The sequence below is a fragment of the Bison bison genome, unplaced genomic scaffold (assembly GCF_000754665.1).
Source record: "Bison bison bison isolate TAMUID 2011002044 unplaced genomic scaffold, Bison_UMD1.0 scf7180017864128, whole genome shotgun sequence".
NCBI lineage: Eukaryota > Metazoa > Chordata > Mammalia > Artiodactyla > Bovidae > Bison > Bison bison.
Window position 1 is genome coordinate 3,062,594 of NW_011494700.1, and position 20,400 is coordinate 3,082,993.

Below are 20,400 nucleotides of genomic sequence, written 5' to 3' on the forward strand. Positions count from 1 at the left end.
ATTCTTTAAAATCTTTAGACTACAAGGGAACATTTTTAAAAAGTCTGTATCAAATCTAATTTTCTTGAGACAATTCACAAATTAGTTTCTGTTTCAAATTTTACATCATAATGACATATTCATGAACAAAACAACTCCTAAACACAAGTCTCACTCCCTCTGGCTAATAAACTATAATCACCTTCTTTTCTCAACAGGGGCTCTTTATTTTCCCTCTGACCTTGGGCTGCTTCTGAGGCCATTTTACTGTTTCCAACCCTCTCTCTCAATGTCAGCTTATCCTTAGGTGCTAATTAAAATGGCAGGTGTTAAATTGATCATTAGCACATTTTGGCTACTGCTCTGCATGCAGAAGTCCCTCAAGTGATTCTTCGTTCCTCCCAATATAATCCCTCTTTCTCCAGACATTTTCTCCATTTCCTTTCTCCAGCAATTCCAACTGCTTCTTAAAGAGAAAGCAGATAGCCTAGCATGTCTGCCCCAGCTGTTCCTCATTTATTTCTCAGGCTTGTCCCCTCTAAGTGATAGAGCCAGATTTTTTTCCCCCCTTTGGTAATGGGCCATCCTTTTATTTATTTTCAGTATTTTGGAAAAAATAAAACAAAGCTTTGTTAAACAGTTTTCATACATTCCTCTTTCAAACTTTCTTAGTATCCAAGTAGACAGCTTGAAAGTGAAACTGAAGTTGCTCAGTCATGTCCGACTCTGCGACCCCGTGGACTGTAGCCTACCAGGCTCTTCCGTCTATGGGATTCTCCAGGCAAGAATACTGGAGTGGGTGCCATTTACATGTGGATATACTTATTTTTAAAAATTATTTACATTGTTTTTTGTGATAAGAATACTTAACTTGAAATCTGCCCTCTTAAAATTTCTAAGTGGATAATACAGTATTGCTAATATAAGCACTATGTTTTACAGAAGGTCTCTGGGTCTTATTCATCTTGAATAACTAAAATTTTATAGTCATTGAATGGAAAATCTTATTTCTTTGACACCTAGGCCTTCGCAGCCACTATTCTACTCTATGTTTCCATGAGTTGGACTATTTTAGATAACCCATATAAGTTGAAACCATGCAATATTTGTCCTTCTGTTTCTGGCTCGTCTCACGTTATATAATGTCTTCCAGGTTCATCCACGCTGTTACAAATGGTAGCGTTTTCTTCTTTTTCTTTTTTCATTAAAGTATAGTTGGTTTACAACATTGTATTAGCTTCAGGTGTACAGTAAAGTGATTCAGTTATACACACACACAGATTATTCTTTGATTTTTTTTTCTATTACAGGTTATTAAAAAATATTGAGTAGCTGCTACACTTGTTATTCATTAGCTGCTTGTTGGTTATCTGTCCTATATATATATGTGTGTGTGTGTGTGTGTGTGTGTGTATGTTAATAGCAACCTCCTAGTTTTTCCTCCCTTTCCCCTTTGACACATAAGTTTATTTTCTATGACTGTGGGTCTATTTCTGTTTTATAAGTAAGCTCATTTGTATGTTTTTTTCCCCAGATTCCACATATAAGCATATCATATGATATTTTTCTCTGTCTGGCATAGTTCACTTGGTAAAATAATTTCTAGGTCTCTTCATGTTGCTGGAAAAGACATTATTTCATTCTTTTTATGGCTGAGTAATATTCCATTGTATATGTGTATATATATATATATATGTATATATATATATATATGTACCACAATTTCTTTATTCATTCATCTGTTGATGGACCTTTAGCTTGCTTCCATATCTTGGCTATTATAAATAATCTCAAGTGAACATGTATGTGCAAGAGAATCTCCATAAAGTTATCAGCTGGATTTTCAGCAGAAACCCTTCTATTTAAGGCTAAATAACATGTGTATATTGTTATACATATTAATTAATTTATACATTATTAATATGTTATATGTATGTGTAAACACACTTTCTATATTCACTCATCCTTTGCTGGACCCTTAGGTCATTTCCATGTCTTGACTATTGTGAATAATGCTACAGTGAACATGTGGGTGCAGATATTTCTTTGAGATCCCAATATCAATTATTTTGAATATCTACCCAGGAATAGATCATATTTTCAATTTTTTGAGGAACCTCCATTCTATTTTCTCTATCTCCCATTCCCCCACTAGATGTTGCTATACTATTTCCCACCTGTGCTGTGTTAGGAGAAGTTGGAGAGAAGATGTTACTGTTTCCAGTTTAGGCAGATTCAGTATTTTAAAGATTGTCTTGTCTCTGGAGGAGACAGATGAATGGAGAGAAAACTGAAAGTCAGTAGATGGTTAAGGCATCCAATGTTTAGCAATTCCTGAATTTTTAAATGACAAACTAACTTTCCAGGTTTGAATGGTATTTATGGTTTGCACCAGAAACCTCATGGTTTCTCTTTGGGCAGCATTTCTCAAACTTTTCTGCAACTGAGTCACCTGAGGGCTTTTAAAAACTACCAATGCATACACACTATTAAGTGTAAAATGAATAGCTAGTGGAAAGCTGCTGTATAACTCAGCGAGTCCAGCTGGTGCCTATGATGACCTACAGCGGTGGGATGGGAGGGAGAAAGGAGGCTTGAGAGGGAAGGGACTATATATATATCAGTTCACTTGCTCAGTTGTGTCTGACTCCTTGTGATCCCATGAACCGCAGCACACCAGGCCTCCGTGTCGGTCACCAACTCCCAGAGCCTACCCAGACTCATGTCCATCGAGTTGGTAATGCCATCCAACCATCTCATCCTCTGTTGTCCCCTTCTCCTTCTGCCCTCAATATTTCCCAGCATCAGGGTCTTTTCAAATGAGTCAGCTCTTCACATCAGGTGGCCAAAATATTGGAGTTTCAGCTTTAACACCAGTCCTTCTGATGAACACCCAGGACTGATTTCCTTTAGGATGGACTGGTTGGATCTCCTTGCAGTCCAAAGGACTCTCAAGAGTCTTCTCCAACACCACAGTTCAAAAGCATCAATTCTTTGGCACTCAGCCTTCATCACAGTCCAACTCTCACATCCATACATGACCACTGGAAAAACCATAGCCTTGACTAGATGGACCTTTGTTGGCAAAGGAATGTCTCTGCTTTTAAATATGCTATCTAGGTTGGTCATAATTTTCCTTCCAAAGAGCAAGCATCTTTTAATTTCATGACTGGAGTCACCATCTGCAGTGATTTTGGAGCCCAAAGAAACAAAGTCAGCCACTGTTTCCACTGTTTGCCCATCTATTTGCCATGAAGTAATGGGACCAGATGCCATGATCTTAGTTTTCTGAATGTTGAGCTTTAAGCCAACTTTTTCACTCTCCTCTTTCACTTTCATCAAGAGGCTCTTTAGTTCTTCTTCACTTTCTGCCATAAGGGTGGTGTCATCTGCATATCTGAGGTTATTGAGGTTATTGACACAAGTGTGTGTGTGTGTGTGTGTGTATGCCTGATTCACGTGGTTGTACAGCAGAAACCAACACAGCATTGTAATTTTCCCCCAATTAAAAAAACAAATTAAAAAAATAGTAAAAAAATAAAAAATAAACCACTACCAGTGCCTGTGTTTCATCTGCAGAAACTGTGTGACTTAATTACACTGGGGTGTGACCTGGGCTTTGGAATTCTTAAAGCTCCCCACAAGAACCTAATCTGAAGCAAATGTTGAAAATCAGTGTTTTACCTCAGTTTACCCCGTCATCTGAGCTTCCCTGGTGGCTCAGACAGTAAAAAATCTGAGTTCAATGCAGGAGACCTGGGTTTGATCCCTGGGTTGGGACGATCTCCTGGAGGAGGGCATGGCAACCTACTCTAGTATTCTTGCCTGGAGAACTCCCATGGACAGAGGAGCATGTTGGGCTACAGTACCTAGGGTTGCTAAGAGTCAGACACGACTGAGTGACTAAGCACTCTGTCACCTATGTGGAGCAGGAATCAGAAGCAAGAATAAGATGTTACAGCTACTGTCCTGGTGAATTTCATGTTGTAAGTGGTCCCTGGAGATCAAAAGAGAGACTTCAGCCTCTGAGGCTGCCAGTGAGATGCAGTGATTCTGATCTCCATTTAAATGCATTCAGTGGTTGCCTGGGTCCCACCAGCCGGTTTAGGGACACTTCCTGCTGAGGATGGAGATGGGAATAGCAACCCACTCCAGTACTCTTGCCTGGAAAATTCCATGGACAGAGGACCTTGCAGGCTACAGTCCATGGGATCGCAAAGAGTCAGACATGACTGTGTGACTGACTTACCTTTTTTTTTTCTTTTTCCTGCTGAAGAGAGGAGCTAGAAATGGCCCCAAAGTGCTTCACTAACACCCACCCTGAGTAGGGGCCGAGGTGGGAACTCGGGGAAAATAGAGAGAGAGTACCCTCCTCTCAATTAGTGCCACTTCATTTGTCACATTTATTCATGAATCAAGCATATGTAAAAGCCCTGTACTTTTGAGGCCCATAGGTTAAACATCCCACAGGCTATCTGCAGAGTGAAAACATGCTAAATGTTGGGTTGACAAAGAAGTCCATTCTGGTGTTTCTGTAACATACCAGGGAAAACACCAAGCTAACTTTTTGACCGAGCCAAAATGTTTCTGTAAGATGGATTCTTTGATTTTTATTTCTGAATAGACAAGGTAACAGGGATTATCTGGAATAAGCAAGACATTTAGGCATCCTTTTGAGGAAGAGGAATCCTCCCTCTGTATCAAATCAGTTAGACTTAAGCAGCAATTTCATTAATTAACGCAGTCACTTATTTAACAAGTATTCATTGAACTTGTCCTCATGATGAAATACAAAACTAGGAGGCATGACCTTGAAGCATTTGCTGATGTTCAGGTTGAGAAAATGATGTAGGGAGATGCTGCAAATGCTAGGAGAGGAGATGTGGAGGAGATACACGGAGGAAGTGGTCACATTTAATAATAATAACTATCATGGGTGGCATGCCTGCTATTATCTCATGAAGCCAGGATTCTTTCTATTCATAGTTTACAGGAGAGGAAATTGAGGTACCGAGAGCATATGGATCTTAGTGAGTGCCACATGGCTTATTAGAACTGTGACTAAAGGAAGGTTAATGGGCTCCAGGGCTGACTTTATATGATTGAGCTCTAGTGCTCGATGGTGTCTATGTGTGCAAGTCTGTATGATGAAAGAGTCCTTTTTCTTCTAGGTAACATAGGTGACAAGTGCAATTTGGGAAGAGAAAGCTGCCTGAGAAAGTCAAAAGAGAATCAGAGAAACTTTTGGGGTTTCAGCCTGTAAGCACTTACAGATGAATGAAGTAGAGAGTTCCAGGTGAATGAGAAAGCACAGCATGAAAACATAGCCATGAAGGGAAACAGTATTTGATGAAACTAAACTTGAATTTTAATCTATAGTATATGACGATGCCATGAATGAATCTAAGTAGGCAGAATTATATCCATTTTGTGTTTAAGAAACATGCAGGGATGAACAGCAGGGAGTTGAAATGGCATTGCTGTGTGTGCTGTGTGCTAAGTTGCCTCAGTCGTGTACGATTCTGCGACGCTATGGACTGTAGCCCACCAGACTCCTTTGTCCATGAGATTCTCCAGGCAAGAATACTAGAGTGGGTTGCCATTTCACTCTCCAGGAGATCGTCCCGACCCAGGGGTCGAACCCACATCTCTTACATCTCCTGAATTGGTAGGCAGGTTCTTTACCACTAGTGCCACCCAGATAGTATTAGAAAAATCAACTAGGACATTTCTGAATTTAGGCACTTTGGAGAGAAGACGGTCTTAATTAAGGTAAGAATGGTGGAGAGAAAGAAGTGAAGATAGAATATGTAAAAGAATTAGAATTTATAACTCAGTGTATTAGTGACGCATTTGATATGGGGCAAGGAAAAGCTAATTAGGATTATTGGGTGTATGGGGTGGTATTGACCCATTTATACTTTCAGTTATGCAATGAAGATTTATCAAGTGTTCTCATGACAGACTGTTCAAAGTGCTAGGTGATAACACTGAACAGCCCAGGCAGAGTCTCTGTCTTTAGTGATTTGCACCTTACTTTGGAGAAGTGAAACAGCATTATAATGAATAGCATTATAATAAATAGCTCAACAGTGGTTCCAGTGGCAAGTGCAAGTAAAGAAATTAACAGGCTGATAGGAAAGTGAAGGGGATATTAATTTGGTTGGGAGGGCAGAGGTGAAGAAGACCTATTTGGTGAGGGAGTGTTTGAGCTTAAAACTGAGTGATGTGAAGGACTCAGCTCTGTGAAGGGTCAGGGGAAAAGAGATTAAGACAAAGGAAACAGTAAGGACAAAAGTCCTGAGGCAGGACAGATGCCACGGTCCAGAAATAGAGTTTAATAGAGGATGTTTAAAGTGGAGAAGGGGCTTCTGCGGTGGCTCAGATGGTAAAGAATCTGCCAGCAATGCAAGAGACACAGGTTCAATCCCTGGGTGGGGAAGATTCCCTGGAATTGGAAATGGCAACTTGATCCAGTATTCTTGCCTGGAAAACTCCATGGACAGAGGGGCTACCATCTGTGGGGTTGCAAAGAGTCTGTACTCCTGAGTGACTGAGCACACACACATAGAAAAGATCAGTGGTCCCCTGGACACGAAGAAGAGAAGACAAGGAGCAGGAAGGGAAAGGGAAGAATATTCAGTACCCTGTTTTTTTCTCATGTCAGCTAAAAAGCAATATGAGAAAAAATTAGTGCACTGGATATTTTGTTATTATTTTGATTATGGTTAAAATTTGACATGTGTCAAAGCTTATCAAATTACACAGTTTACATATGTGCAGATTACTGTATGTCAACACAATACCACAGTAAACCCCCTTTTAAAGCATCCAGAATAGAAGAACAAGTAAGATGGGGCCAAAAGTGAAATGACATGTACGTATATAACTAGTATATTCATATAAAAACAGAGAAAGTGGAAGAGAAAGTATATTCAAATACACTTTAGGAAAAAAATAACTTTTCTGAATTACAAACCATGCAAAGCTTTTAATCAAAAAGTCTCACTATTAACTGCAAAATTAATAAAAATCACAGTATTAAAGGAAATGTTAGTGATAATATGCACAGAGTAAATATGATAGACTATATTTTTAATTTATTTTATAGAATCTGGTTAACACATATGGATTTTTTCTTCTACTAATTATGTATATAGTTAATATAATTTATACAATTATATTTACATATGTTATTTAAATTCATATATTTGTACTTATTTATATTTGCATAAGCAGGAAAGAATAAACAACAAGAACTATGTGGGGACTTCCCTGGTGGCTCATTGGTAAAAAATCCACCTGCTAATGCAGGAGAAGACGTGGGTTCAATCTCTGGACTGGGAAGATCCCACATGCCATGAGACAACTAAGCCCTTGAACCACAACTACTGAGCTTGTGCTCTATAGCCCAGAATCCACAACGACTCTGCCCACAAGCTGCAATTAACCAAAGCCTGCATGCCTAGAACCCATGCTCCACAAGAGAATTCACCACAGTGAGAAGCCTGTGGACCGCAACAAGAGTAACCACTACTTGCCACAACTCGAGAAAGCCTCTGCACAGCAATGAAGACTCGATGCAGCCATTAATTAATTAGTTAAATCATAAACAAGAACTTTTTGGAAGTCAAGCATCTGATAAAGTGTGTGTACCACGATCTGGCAGGATGCTCAATGCCAGAGGCCGCATGTACTACCTGAGCTAAAAAAGAGTCCTAAACAGAAGAGCTCACTGCATAGTTCTCTGTCTCTTGTGATATCTGATATTTCTCCATCTGAGATGGTTTTTTATAGTCTAAAGTCTTCTGGAAAGAATAATTATCACTTATTGTCCATCTCTTTAATCAGAACAAAACTTTAAAAAAATTATAGAAAGGAACACCCATTGATAACCTTAAAAAAAAAAAAAAAAGAATAGGGATGGTTTGTCTAGGAGAATCTTCCATAGCAAGAAGGAACATGAACACAAAGAGGTTAATGGAAATACAGAAGAAGTTTTTAAACATTCAAAAGGTTAGTGATAGGAAAACAAAGATAATTTTGCATACTTGGCTGGCTTTTTTCCCCCTAGAATTTGAGAAAATCAATTTCTGAATTGATGCTTTTAATCCTGAGGATATCAGAACAATTTGAAAAATGAAAACTTCAACTTTCTCCATTTCAACTTAGTCCCTCAGTCTAGTCAGATTTCTTTAGTCCAGTGTAATCATTTCTATTCCATCTTTTGAGAAGCCATGAACAAAAAAATTTAAATGAGAAGTTGATGTATCTGTATTCTATTTTGTATTCATTCTTTCTCTATGATGTTAATGGTCATAGAATTTATGCTGTCTCTAAAAAGTTGAGTTTTGCTGTACTAAGCAAGAACTTACTTTATGACTTATTATACATAATGTTGGCTTCCTTGGTGGCCTAGCAGTAAAGAATCAACCTGCAGTGTAGCAGACTTGCAGGAATTGTTGTCCAGTTGTTCAGCTCAGTTCAGTTCAGTCGCTCAGCCGTGTCTGATTCTTTGCAACCCCATGAACCGCAGCACTCCAGGCCTCCCTGTCCATCATCAACTCCCAGAGTCCACCCAAACCCACGTCCACTGAGTCAGTGATGCCATCCAACCATCTCATCCTCTGTTATCCCCTTCTCCTTCTGCCCTCAATCTTTCCCAGCATCAGGGTCTTTACACATGAGTCAGCTCTTCACATCAGGTGGCCAAAGTATTGGAGTTTCAGCTTCACCATCAGTCCTTCCAATGAACACCCAGGACTGATCTCCTTTAGAATGGACTGGTTGGATCTCCATGCAGTCCAAGGGACTCTCAAGAGTCTTGTCCAATGCCACAGTTCAAAAACATCAATTTTTCAGCACTCAGCTTTCTTTATAGTCCAACTCTCACATCCATACTTGACCACTGGAAAAACCATAGCCTTGACTAGATGGGCCTTTGTTGACAAAGTAATGTCTCTGATTTTTAATATGCTGTCTAAGTTGGTCATAACTTTCCTTCCAAGGAGTAGTCGTGTCCAACTCTTTGTGACCCCATGTACTGCAGCACACCAGGCTTCCCTGTTCTTCACCATCTCCCAGAGTTTTCTCAAACTCATGTCCATTGAGTTGGTCATGCCATCCAACCATCTCATCTTCTTTCGTCCCCTTCTCCTCCCGCCATCAATCTTTCCCAGCATCAAGGTCTTTTCTAATGAGTCAGTTTTCCACATCAGGTAGCCAAAGTATTGGAGCTTCAGCTTCAGCATCAGTCCTTCCAATGAACATTCAGGGTTGATTTTCTTTAGGATTGACTGGTTTTATCTGTTTGCATTCCAAGGGACTCTCAAGAGTCTTCTCCAAAACCACAGTTCAGAAGCATCAATTCTTCAATGCTCAGCCTTCTTTATGGTCCAACTCTCATATCCATACATGAACTGGAGAAACCATAGCTTTGACTAGATGGACATTTGTTGGCAAAGCAATATCTCTGCTTTTTAATACACTGTCTAGGTTTGTCATAGCTTTTCTTCCAAGGAGCAAGTGTCTTCTAATTTAGTGGCTGCAGTCCACAATCAATCTGCAGTGATTTTGGAGCCCAAGAAAATAGAGTCTGTCACTGTTTTGTTTCCCCATCTATTTGCCATGAAGTGATGAGGAAGGATGCCCTGATCATAAGTTTTGAATGTTGCATTTAAATCAGCTTTTTCACTCTCCTCTTTCACTTTCGTCAAGAGACTCTTTAGTTCCTCTTCACTTTCTGCCATAAGTGTGGTGTTATCTGCATGTCTGAGGTTATTGATATTTCTCCCAGCACTCTTGATTCCAGCTTGTGCTTCATCCAGCCCAGCATTTCACATGATGTACTCTGAATATAAGTTAAATAAGCAGGGTGACAATATACAGCCTTGACATACTCCTTTCTCAATCTGGAATCAGTCTGTTCCACGTCTTGTTCTAACTGTTGCTTCTTGATCTGCATACAGGTTTCTCAGGAGGCAGGTAAGGTAAGTAAGATATTCCCATCTCTTGAAGAATTTTCCAGTTTGTTGTGATTCATGAAGTAAAAGGCTTTAGCATAGTCAATGAAGCAGAAGTAAATGTTTTTCTGGAACTCTCTTGCTTTCTTGATGAGCCAACGGATGTTGGCAATTTGATCTCTGGTTCTTCTGCCTTTTCTAAATCCAGCTTGAACATCTGGAAGTTCTTGGTTCATGTTCTGTTGAAGCCTAGCTTGGAGAATTTTGAGCGCTACTTTGCTACTGTATGAGATAAGTGCCATTGTGTGGTAGTTTGAGCATTCTTTGGCATTGCCTTTCTTTCAGATTGGAATGAAAACTGACATTTTCCAGTCCTGTGGCCACTGCTGAGTATCCAAATTGGCTGTAATATTGAGTGCAACACATTAACAACATCATCTTTTAGGATTTGAAATATCTTGGCTGGAATTCCATCACCTCCACTGGCTTTGTTCGTAGTGATGCTTCCTAAGGCTCACTTGACTTCACACTCTAGGATATCTGGTTATAGGTGAGTGATCACACCATCATGGTTATCTGGGTTATTAAGATCTTTTTTGTAGAGTTCTTCTGTATATTCTTGCTGCCTCTTCTTAATATAGTCTGCTTCTGTTAGATCCATACCATTTCTGTCCTTTATTGTGCAACTTTGCATGAAATGTTCCTTGGTATCTCTAATTTTCTTGAAGATATCTCTAATCTTTCCCATTCTATTATTTTCCTCTATTTATTTGCATTCATCATTTAGGAAGGCTTTCTTACCTTTTCTTGCTATTCTTTGGAAATCTGCATTCCTATGGGTATATCTTTCCTTTTCTCCTTTGCCTTTCACTTCTCTTCTCAGCTATTTGTAGGAGACAGGGGGTCAATCCCTGGGTCAGGAAAATACTCTGGAGGAGGAAATGGCAACCCATTTCAATATTCTTGCCTGGAAAATTCCATGGACAGAGGAGCCTGGTGGGCTACAGTTGATGGGGTTGCAAGAGCACATACACTCACATATAAATACACATGCATAATGATTTTATAAGCAAGTACTTATTTTTCTGGGCTGTGTATCATGGGAAATTTAAAGGCTGTGCCCTTGAAACAATTGCAAACTATGTTGAGAGGAGAAGGGTTTCTATGTGAAACATCCAGGGAAAAATTCAAAGGCAAATAAAACAAGGGATAACTTGGCTACTGCAGTCCCCCAACCAACTTTTCCACTTATAAAATCCATTTCCTTATACTAAATACCACTTTTTATGAATTAATTTTTTTTTAAGATATAAGAAAATCTAATCTTTCTGAATCTCTAGCTAAGCTTACAATTTTGACACTTAAATAGTAATCTCATGTTGCAACTCTACAAGCAGTGATGTTTTTCAAAATTTCAAGTGATCTCTTTCTGGTTATAATGTACCTTCAGTTTGGCCTTTATTCTGCTGCAGAAACCAAACCTGGTCTACTTATTTACAACTAAAATTTCCTGACTTTTGGGCCATATCTCAAATGCCCACAGCCTTGTCTGTCCAAATTCTACTTTTTATTGCCCATATATCAAATCCTCCATTGACCCTTCTTTGCTCACACTGTATGGAAGGGATCTCATCCCTAAATATTAGTCGTTTACTTATCTGTTCAAATAATATTTATTAAATTATGTCACACATATTAGATTAGAGATAAACACAAATTACTAAAGGAACTCTCAGAGGTGCTATCTTTAGGGCTTGAGGTAGGATAAAGTAGAAAGTGGGTGAAGATAAATCTTAAAAGGTAGAACTAAAAACTATCATAAAAGGTCTTGTATTCCTTGGTAAGAAATTTGGATTTTAATCTTGTATAATACTTCTGTGAGATTTTCTATTTTCAAAGAGGACAGTACAGTCTTATGTTGAAATCACTGGGGCATATGCCTTACTATCTTTCCTGAATGTGAAATCCTTAAAGGCAGAAACTGTGTTTCATTCATCATTAGACACTCTACATTACTTTCTAGTGCAGACCTAGTGCAGACCTAGATCATGCCTCTTGTTCAATGGAGTTCTAAAAATCCAGACAGACAGCAAAGCTCTCCCTTGAGAATCTGCCTAAAGTTTAGGCGAGCTAATGGGATCAGCTGGGTAAGTAAACAATTCAAATTAATATATTCAAATGAACTCATATGATTCTATGTGAGTTTTATTTAATGTCAAGCCAAACTGGTCCAGAAAATATGATTGTTCAAGTTCCCTTAGCAAAGTGAACTCGCCCACGTTGCACATGTATAAGGGTTTCAAGACTAATTAGTGTACTAAAAAGAGCCTCTAATATGATAGAGTGTATTCACCCTAATGTTGCTATGAGAACTTGCCATTTATATTTTCATAAGTTCAGTTTTTCTCACTGAAGCATCTACAGAAAGATCAAGCATTGTTTTTCATGATATACCTTGCATGCTGCTCCTGCTAGGTCACCTCAGTCGTGTCCAACTCTGTGCGACCCCATAGAGGGCAGCCCACCAGGCTCCCCTGTCCCTGGGTTTCTCCGGGCAAGAACACTGGAGTGGGTTACCATTTCCTTCTCCAATGCATGAAAGTGAAAAGTGAAAGCAAAGCCGCTCAGTTGTGTCCAACTCTTAGCGACCCCATGGACTGCAGCCTACCAGGCTCCTCCATCCATGGGATTTTCTAGGCAAGAGTACTGGAGTGGGTTGCCATTACCTTCTTCACATATGGATAGGCTATTTCTGAACTGTCTTGTAAAACAGAATACTGCTTGTCTTTGAGTCATATTACCTAGAAGAGAAATAAGAGGACTGATTCTTTCTTTGTGTTTGGAAAGTAAGGAATTAAGGAGAGTTTATTACAAGAAAGTGAAAATCATTGTCCCAACCAGTACCTGGGACATATGTCTAAGCCTGAAAGAGAATGGATGGATGATTTCCAATCCTGAGGGAATGAAAACACCAGAAAAAAAAAAAAACTGAACATCCTGGGCTCCCAGGTTCGCTACACAGGGGAAGACACTTCGACTGGGTCAGCCATTCTCCAAGCATTTGAATACCGGTCAATTAAAATGGCTCATAATTATAGAGGAGTCCTTTAAGAATTTCTGCTTTGGAGTGGTTAAAAGATGAATTCTGGCTATGACCTGAGGATCTACTCCCACAATTAAGGGTTTAGTCTATGATTTCCTTGAGATAGAGGAGTTTGGGTTCAGACTACTTCCTCTGGGTGTTTCTGCATTACTCAAGATGAACTATTCTTCAAAAGGGTGTAAAACTAAAAGAAGCCACCAGGATAATACTTCCACAGTTTTAAATAACAGATCACTGTGTTCAATGCAAGGAAGTTCAACTTTAAAATAAGTGCTGCACCTGAAGCCAATTAAAGAGAGAGATCATTATTTCCTTGCTGTTTGAATCCAATTTTTAAAAAGCACAAAGGGGTTATTTAAATGGCAGCAAATGCACTGTAGAATCTTTTCTCCCTGACTACAATGCAATCTGTTGTATTCGAGGTTAGACTAGCAAAACAATTGAGATCCTGACAAAGTAGCAGGGAAAATAAGGGTTATTAGGAACAGAATATCTAAGTCAATATTATGCTCTGTCTAATTCATATGTACTTTCTGTTGCCAAGTGAGATGTATTAGTGCAAAAGCACAATGATACTATCACTCAAGCCTGTAAATAAAGTTAAATTAAGAACAAGTGAGCCTTGATAGTTACATGCATATTTCTGTGTACTTACCAAGTCTTGGAAAAGTCAATAGCGTAATGATACTAAATATTTTAAAGAGTAACACCACTGTGATTAGATACTAAAATAATGCTGCTTTTGGATGATAGGAAGAAGGAAATGGCAACACACTCCAGTATTCTTGCCTGGAGGATCCTGTGGGGAGAGGGGCCTGGAGGGCTGCTGTCCATAGGGTCGCACAGAGTTGGACACGACCGAAGTGGCTTAGCATGCATGCATGCATTGGAGAAAGAACTGGCAACCCACTCCAGTATTCTTGCCTGGAGAATCCTGTGGACAGAGGGGCGTGGAAGGCTGCTGTCCATAGGGTCACACAGAGTCGGACACGACTGAAGTGACTTAGCAGCAGCAGCAGCAGCAGCAGCAAATTGGCTGATAACTGTCAAAAGTGAAGTTTATTTGCTAATCTCAGTGTGAGTTAGGATGAGGACATTTCTCCCACTGAACTGTAAATGACCTGCCAAAGCTTGGAAATGGACCATGATTTTCTGCCAGAGATTATGAGGGGGTCAGTGAGGGTGAACAGGGCTGGGCTCAGACCCTGGGGAGAGGACAGGGGCAGTGTGAGAGTCTCAGGCAAAGGAGAAGAACCTGCAAAGTCAGGAGGTGCTAACCAATAATCTCGGACTGGTATGGGTCAGATTATTGGTCTAGAGATTAGACCTTTATGAAGGGTTGTTAGATCATGTTCAACAGTAACTATGACTCATTTGTTTAAAATGTATTTGGAAATTTGGGCAATTACTGCTCCCATGAGTTTTTCTTTTTGTCATCTTTTAACACACATTTAACAGTATTGTGTCACTTAAGATGGAAACTGTCCTAGTTTAGGTGCTATTTTAAAAATTTTGCTTACCTAGTTAGGGCACCAAGATAATTACTCAGTGTCCAGGTCAGGCTAATTAAGTTAATATGACTCTTTTATTGAATCCAGAAAGAATCTTTTTCAACTTAGTTTTCATAAAGACATCTATTTTATGAAAACATTTATCATATATTAACACATATATATGGAATTTAGAAAAATGGTACTCATGAACCTAATTGTGGGCAGGAATAGAGTTACAGAGGATGGAATTGTAGACACAGCAGAGGCAGGAGATGGTGGGGACAAATTGAGAGAATAGCATTGACATATATACACTCTCATGTTTAAAACAGACAGCTAGTGGGAAGTTGCTACATAACACAGGGAGCCCAGCCTGGTGCTCTGTGATAACCTAGAGGGGTAGGAAGCGGGTAGTGGGAGAGAGGTTCAAAAGGGAGGAGACATATGTATATTTATAGCTGATTCACGTTGTTGTATGGCAGAAATGAATACAATATTGTAAAGCAATTATCCTCCAATTAAAAAAATTAAATACAATCTGTACTATATGATATTTATTTATTTGCTTATTTGTTTATATTTATACCCTAATCCCCAAGAACCTTGTGTTGGTACCAGTTAATTTAAAATAATATCCAGAGGTAATTATGGTATAATAGGTCCCTCTGGTCAGGAAGCTAGAACAATAGGTGGACCCTTGAAGAACCTGACTCTTCCTATTACAAAAGCCTTTTTTCTCATCAAGATAGCTTGCTGATTAGGGCGAAGTTTCAGTGTTTACCTGTTTAATGTCCACTCTATGCCCTTCCCTCTCTCCATTCCCTAAAAGAGTGCTTGTTTCCTGTGCTTGGACTCCTAATGAGATATTGATCAATATAATTAATTAACAAGCATAGAAACTTAATTGCATTTTAACTAGTTAATCAATGACAATGCTCACTTGATATATATATCTTACTCTGAAGACACACACACAAAAGACTATTATTAAGCAATGAGAAAGAATGCAATCCTGCCATTGGCAATAACTTGAATGGAACTTGAGGGTATTATGCTAAATGAAATAAGTGAGACAGAAAAAAACAAATACTGCATGAGATCATTGACTCTAAAAAGGCTAAACTTGTAGAAACATAGAGTAGAATGAGAGAGTAGAGAATTACTAAAGCATGGGCATGAAGGAAATGAGGAAATGTTGATCCAAGAGTACAAACTTGCAACTTAAAGATGAATAAATTTTGAGGATCTAATGCCTCGCACAGAGTTGGACACGACTGAAGCGACTTAGCAGCAGCAGCAGCAGTGATTATAGATAAAATTATTGTATTATTATTATATACTTGAAAGTTTTTAAAAGATGAGATCAAAATGTTCTCACTACAACAAGAAATGGTAATTATGTGACGTGATGAATGTATTAGATAACACTATGATGGTAATCAAGATTGACGGGAGAAATATCAATAACCTCAGATATGCAGATAACACCACCCTTATGGCAGAAAGTGAAGAGGAACTCAAAAGCCTCTTGAAGAACGTGAAAGTGGAGAGTGAAGAAGTTGGCTTAAAGCTCAACATTCAGAAAATGAAGATCATGGCATCTGGTCCCACCACTTCATGGGAAAAGATGGGGAAACAGTGGAAACAGTGTCAGACTTTATTTTTCTGGGCTCCAAAATCACTACAGATTGTGAATGCAGCCATGAAATTAAAAGATGCTTACTCCTTGGAAGGAAAGTTATGACCAACCTAGATAGCATATTCAAAAGCAGAGACATTACTTTGCCAACAAAGGTCCATCTAGTCAAGGCTATGGTTTTTCCTGTGGTCATGTATGGATGTGAGAGTTGGACTGTGAAGAAGGCTGAGCACCGAAGAATTGATGCTTTTGAACTATGGTGTTGGAGAAGACTCTTGAGAGTCCCTTGGACTGCAAGGAGATCCAACCAGTCCATTCTGAAGGAGATCAGCCCTGAGATTTCTTTGGAAGGAATGACGCTAAAGCTGAAACTCCAGTACTTTGGCCACCTCATGCAAAGAGTTGATTCATTGGAAAAGACCCTGATGCTGGGAGGGATTGGGGGCGGGAGGAGAAGGGGACGACAGAGGATGAGATGGCTGGATGGCATCACTGACTCGATGGACGTGAGTCTGAGTGAACTCCGGGAGTTGGTGATGGACAGGGAGGCCTGGCGTGCTGTGATTCATGGGGTTGCAAAGAGTTGGACACGACTGAGCGACTGATGTGTGATGTGTGATGATAATTATATTGCAATATTTAAGTACATTCAATTAATATGTTGTATACCTTAAATTTACACAGTGTGATATGTCACTTACATCCCAATAAAGCTGAAAAAAGTAACACAAAAAATAATACATATGTATTTGAGTATCTATCTACCTAATACATATCTGTCTATCTGGCATAGCTATACATTCATAACCAAATATTTTCTATAGCTAAAAATGTACTCTGGCCACCTGATGAGAACTGACTCATTGGAAAAGACCCTGATGTTGGAAAAGATTGATGGCAGGAGGAGAAGGGGATGACAGAGGATGAGATGGTTGGATGGCATCACCGACTAGATGGACATGAGTTTGATCAAGCTCCAGGAGTTGGTGAAGGACAGGGAAGCCTGGTGTGCTGCAGTCCATGGGGTCGCAAAGAGTCGGACACAACTGAGTGACTGAACTGAACTGAAAAATGTACTCCAGTTATAAATAATGTCATTTTATTTTATTAAAACTATAATTAGATAACAGCACCAGATGGGTAATAAGACTTTTTCAAGCAATATGCTGTGAAATCTTGCTACAGGCACAAGCATTGAGTCCCAGGTTGACATCTGCAAACATGATATAGATAAATTAGAGGCTCTTGAAAATGGGGCCCAGTTCTTTCATTCACAGATTTTTTTCTCACAGCCTTTCTTTTGTCACATTCAACTCTTCCTTTGTTTTTTGCCCAGCCTTAGTTTTCAGTGTTTTCTTTGCTTAAAGTTGTCCCTAGGCGGAATGTAAATCAGCTCTTTTCTTCAGCCTCCATTTGCCTATGTTCTTAGCTCAGATCAGCTCATCTGGTGATCCTAGCTTCAGGTTGCCCTCACTCTGGGGATCCACCTAAGCTTTGCATCCTCCAACACAAATCAATGCCTGAGGTACTCACTGACCTTTTAAAAGTCAACCATGCTAAGTCCTATTCCTGCAAGGACCCCAGTTCTTAGCAATCTGTGCTTCTGAGGTCTTGAGAACCTCTTTAACAAAAGCCTATCGGAGAAGGCGATGGCACCCCACTCCAGTACTCTTGCCTGGAAAATCCCATGGATGGAGGAGCCTGGTAGGCTGCAGTCCATGGGGTCGCGAAGAGTCGGACATGACTGAGCGACTTCACTTTCACTCTTCACTTTCATGCATAGGAGAAGGAAATGGCAACCCATTCCAATGTTCTTGCCTGGAGAATCCCAGGGATGGGGGAGCCTGTTGGGCTGCTGTCTATGGGGTCGCACAGAGTCGGACACTACTGAAGCGACTTGGCGGCAGCAGCAGCAGCAGCATAGAGCGTTTATTCAATAAAAGAAGTGACCACATGGTGAAAAGTGTAGACATCCAAAGGAATGTATCTTATTAATGCTCATAAGTGGCTACATCTTTTTGATGAGGCCCTCTATTTTCATCTTTACAAAAAATGTTCTTCCTGTTTAAAGAATATTCATAAAATACACCTAAGCTTTTAAAAAAGAAACAGCACTTTTTTCATTAGTGAAGACAGAGCTCCTGTCTTATTCTGTATTCCACAAACCCTCTCAGATCTCAGCACCCGCCATGAGGAGTGAGGAGTTAGTCACGAGAGTGACGTAGTGGATGAAGAACAGTTCCACACAACATACTACTGTGTGAACTTTCAGGGTGCTGTGCAAAACACTTTATAAGTCAGCATGGTACCCGTGGAAATGCCACATCTTCTTGAGTTTTGATGTGATTTTTAGCCTGGCAAGGGAAGACCCAGGATGCAGCATGCCATCACAACTTCTGTAAGTGCTAAGCCAAGTAATCCGAGGCTGTGCCCTGACGTGCTTAACCGTGACTTGCTTTCCTCTCAACAGTATTGTCATTTGAATATCTAATTAGAGGTTATAGTTTTTAAAAGAAACTTCCAGTATCTATTAGGGCTATTTGAAATTAATTACTATGGTGCATTCTTATTTCATCCTGAGGACCATATTAGGTGAAATTTATACAGCAATAAAATATACAGTGGAATTTCCTGAACATATTATTACAGTACTAAAACAATGATATTTTCTTACTATAAAAAAAAGCAATTGACTCGAGTAATATTTTAGAACTGTTACTGTTGGTGGCAGGATATTTTAATTATCATTTTAGAACTTTATTATCTTTTGTTTAGAAAGTAGCATATAGCTTTTTTTTTTTCAGTCTATGGACTTTATCAGTTGCTTATATTCTAAGAGCATAATTGGTGATTTAATGAAACCAATGAAAATGTGAAAACATTAGGAATGTTGCAGAACAAATCAACAAATATTAACATGCATGAAGCAATAATTTAAGAAGTCAGGTAGATTTGAGTTAAATTGCTAAAATTGATTCTCAGGAACTTATTATCTCTAGAACTGACCAAAGGCTCTGTGTAAATATATAACTGAAAAGATTGGGAATGCAAAATTTCATTCACAACAATAAGCGGGAGCAATCTTAGGGAAGTAGAACTGAATTGTGACTTTAATTTGTAAAGGGAAAGCTAGTCAACGTGCTCGTGCTTGGCCGCTCAGTCCTGACTCTTTGCAATACTTTGGACTGTAGCCCACCAAGCTCCTCTGTCCATGGGATTTTTCAGGCAAGAACACTGGAGTAGGTTACCATTTTCCTTCTCCAGGGGATTTTCCTGACCCAGGGATCAAACACAAGTCTTCTGTGTCGCCTGCATTGCAGATGGATTCTTTAACCCCTGAGCCACTGGGGAAGCCCCTAGGTAGTCAATATCACTACAGAATTCAGAGAAAGACTATCTGATCAGAAGAGGGGTGAGGTGACCAATTTAAAAAAAATAAGGCTAAAATAAATAAAATTTAAAAAGCTAAAGGTACAAACTAGTTTTGGCTCATAGTAGTTGGAACCTTTTTGTGAAATCAGTCAGGCTACATTAACTTACAGCTGTTAAACATTAAAATTATACAACTAACTCCTCTTCTGTCATTCTAGTTATAATTTAATTTTCCATATAGCTTGGAATGCTTAAAATTGCTAGAATTATTTTATTCATTGACTCATCTGCTTACACATTCACACAACAAATTTTGATTGCCAAATGTTCCTGTATTCTTTTCTGGATTTCAGGGAAAGAATTTATACCTTCATTTACAAGTCGTTTCCCAAATTTTTGGTTTAGAGTTTACCCAGCAATATGTGAACCGTGAACTTCCTTATGTTCAAGCTGGTTTTAGAAAAGGCAGAGGAATCAGAGATCAAATTACCAACATCCACTGGATAATGGAAAAAGCAAGAGAGTTCCAGAAAAACATCTATTTCTGCTTTATTGACTATGCCAAAGCCTTTGACTGTGTGGATCACAAGAAACTGTGGAAAATTCTGAAAGAGATGGGAATACCAGACCACCTGATCTGCCTCTTGAGAAATTTGTATGCAGGTCAGGAAGCAACAGTTAGAACTGGACATGGAACAACAGACTGGTTCCAAATAGGAAAAGGAGTACATCAAGGCTGTATATTGTCACCCTGCTTATTTAACTTCTATGCAGAGTACATCATGAGAAACGCTGGACTGGAAGAAACACAAGCTGGAATCAAGATTGCCAGGAGAAATATCAATAACCTCA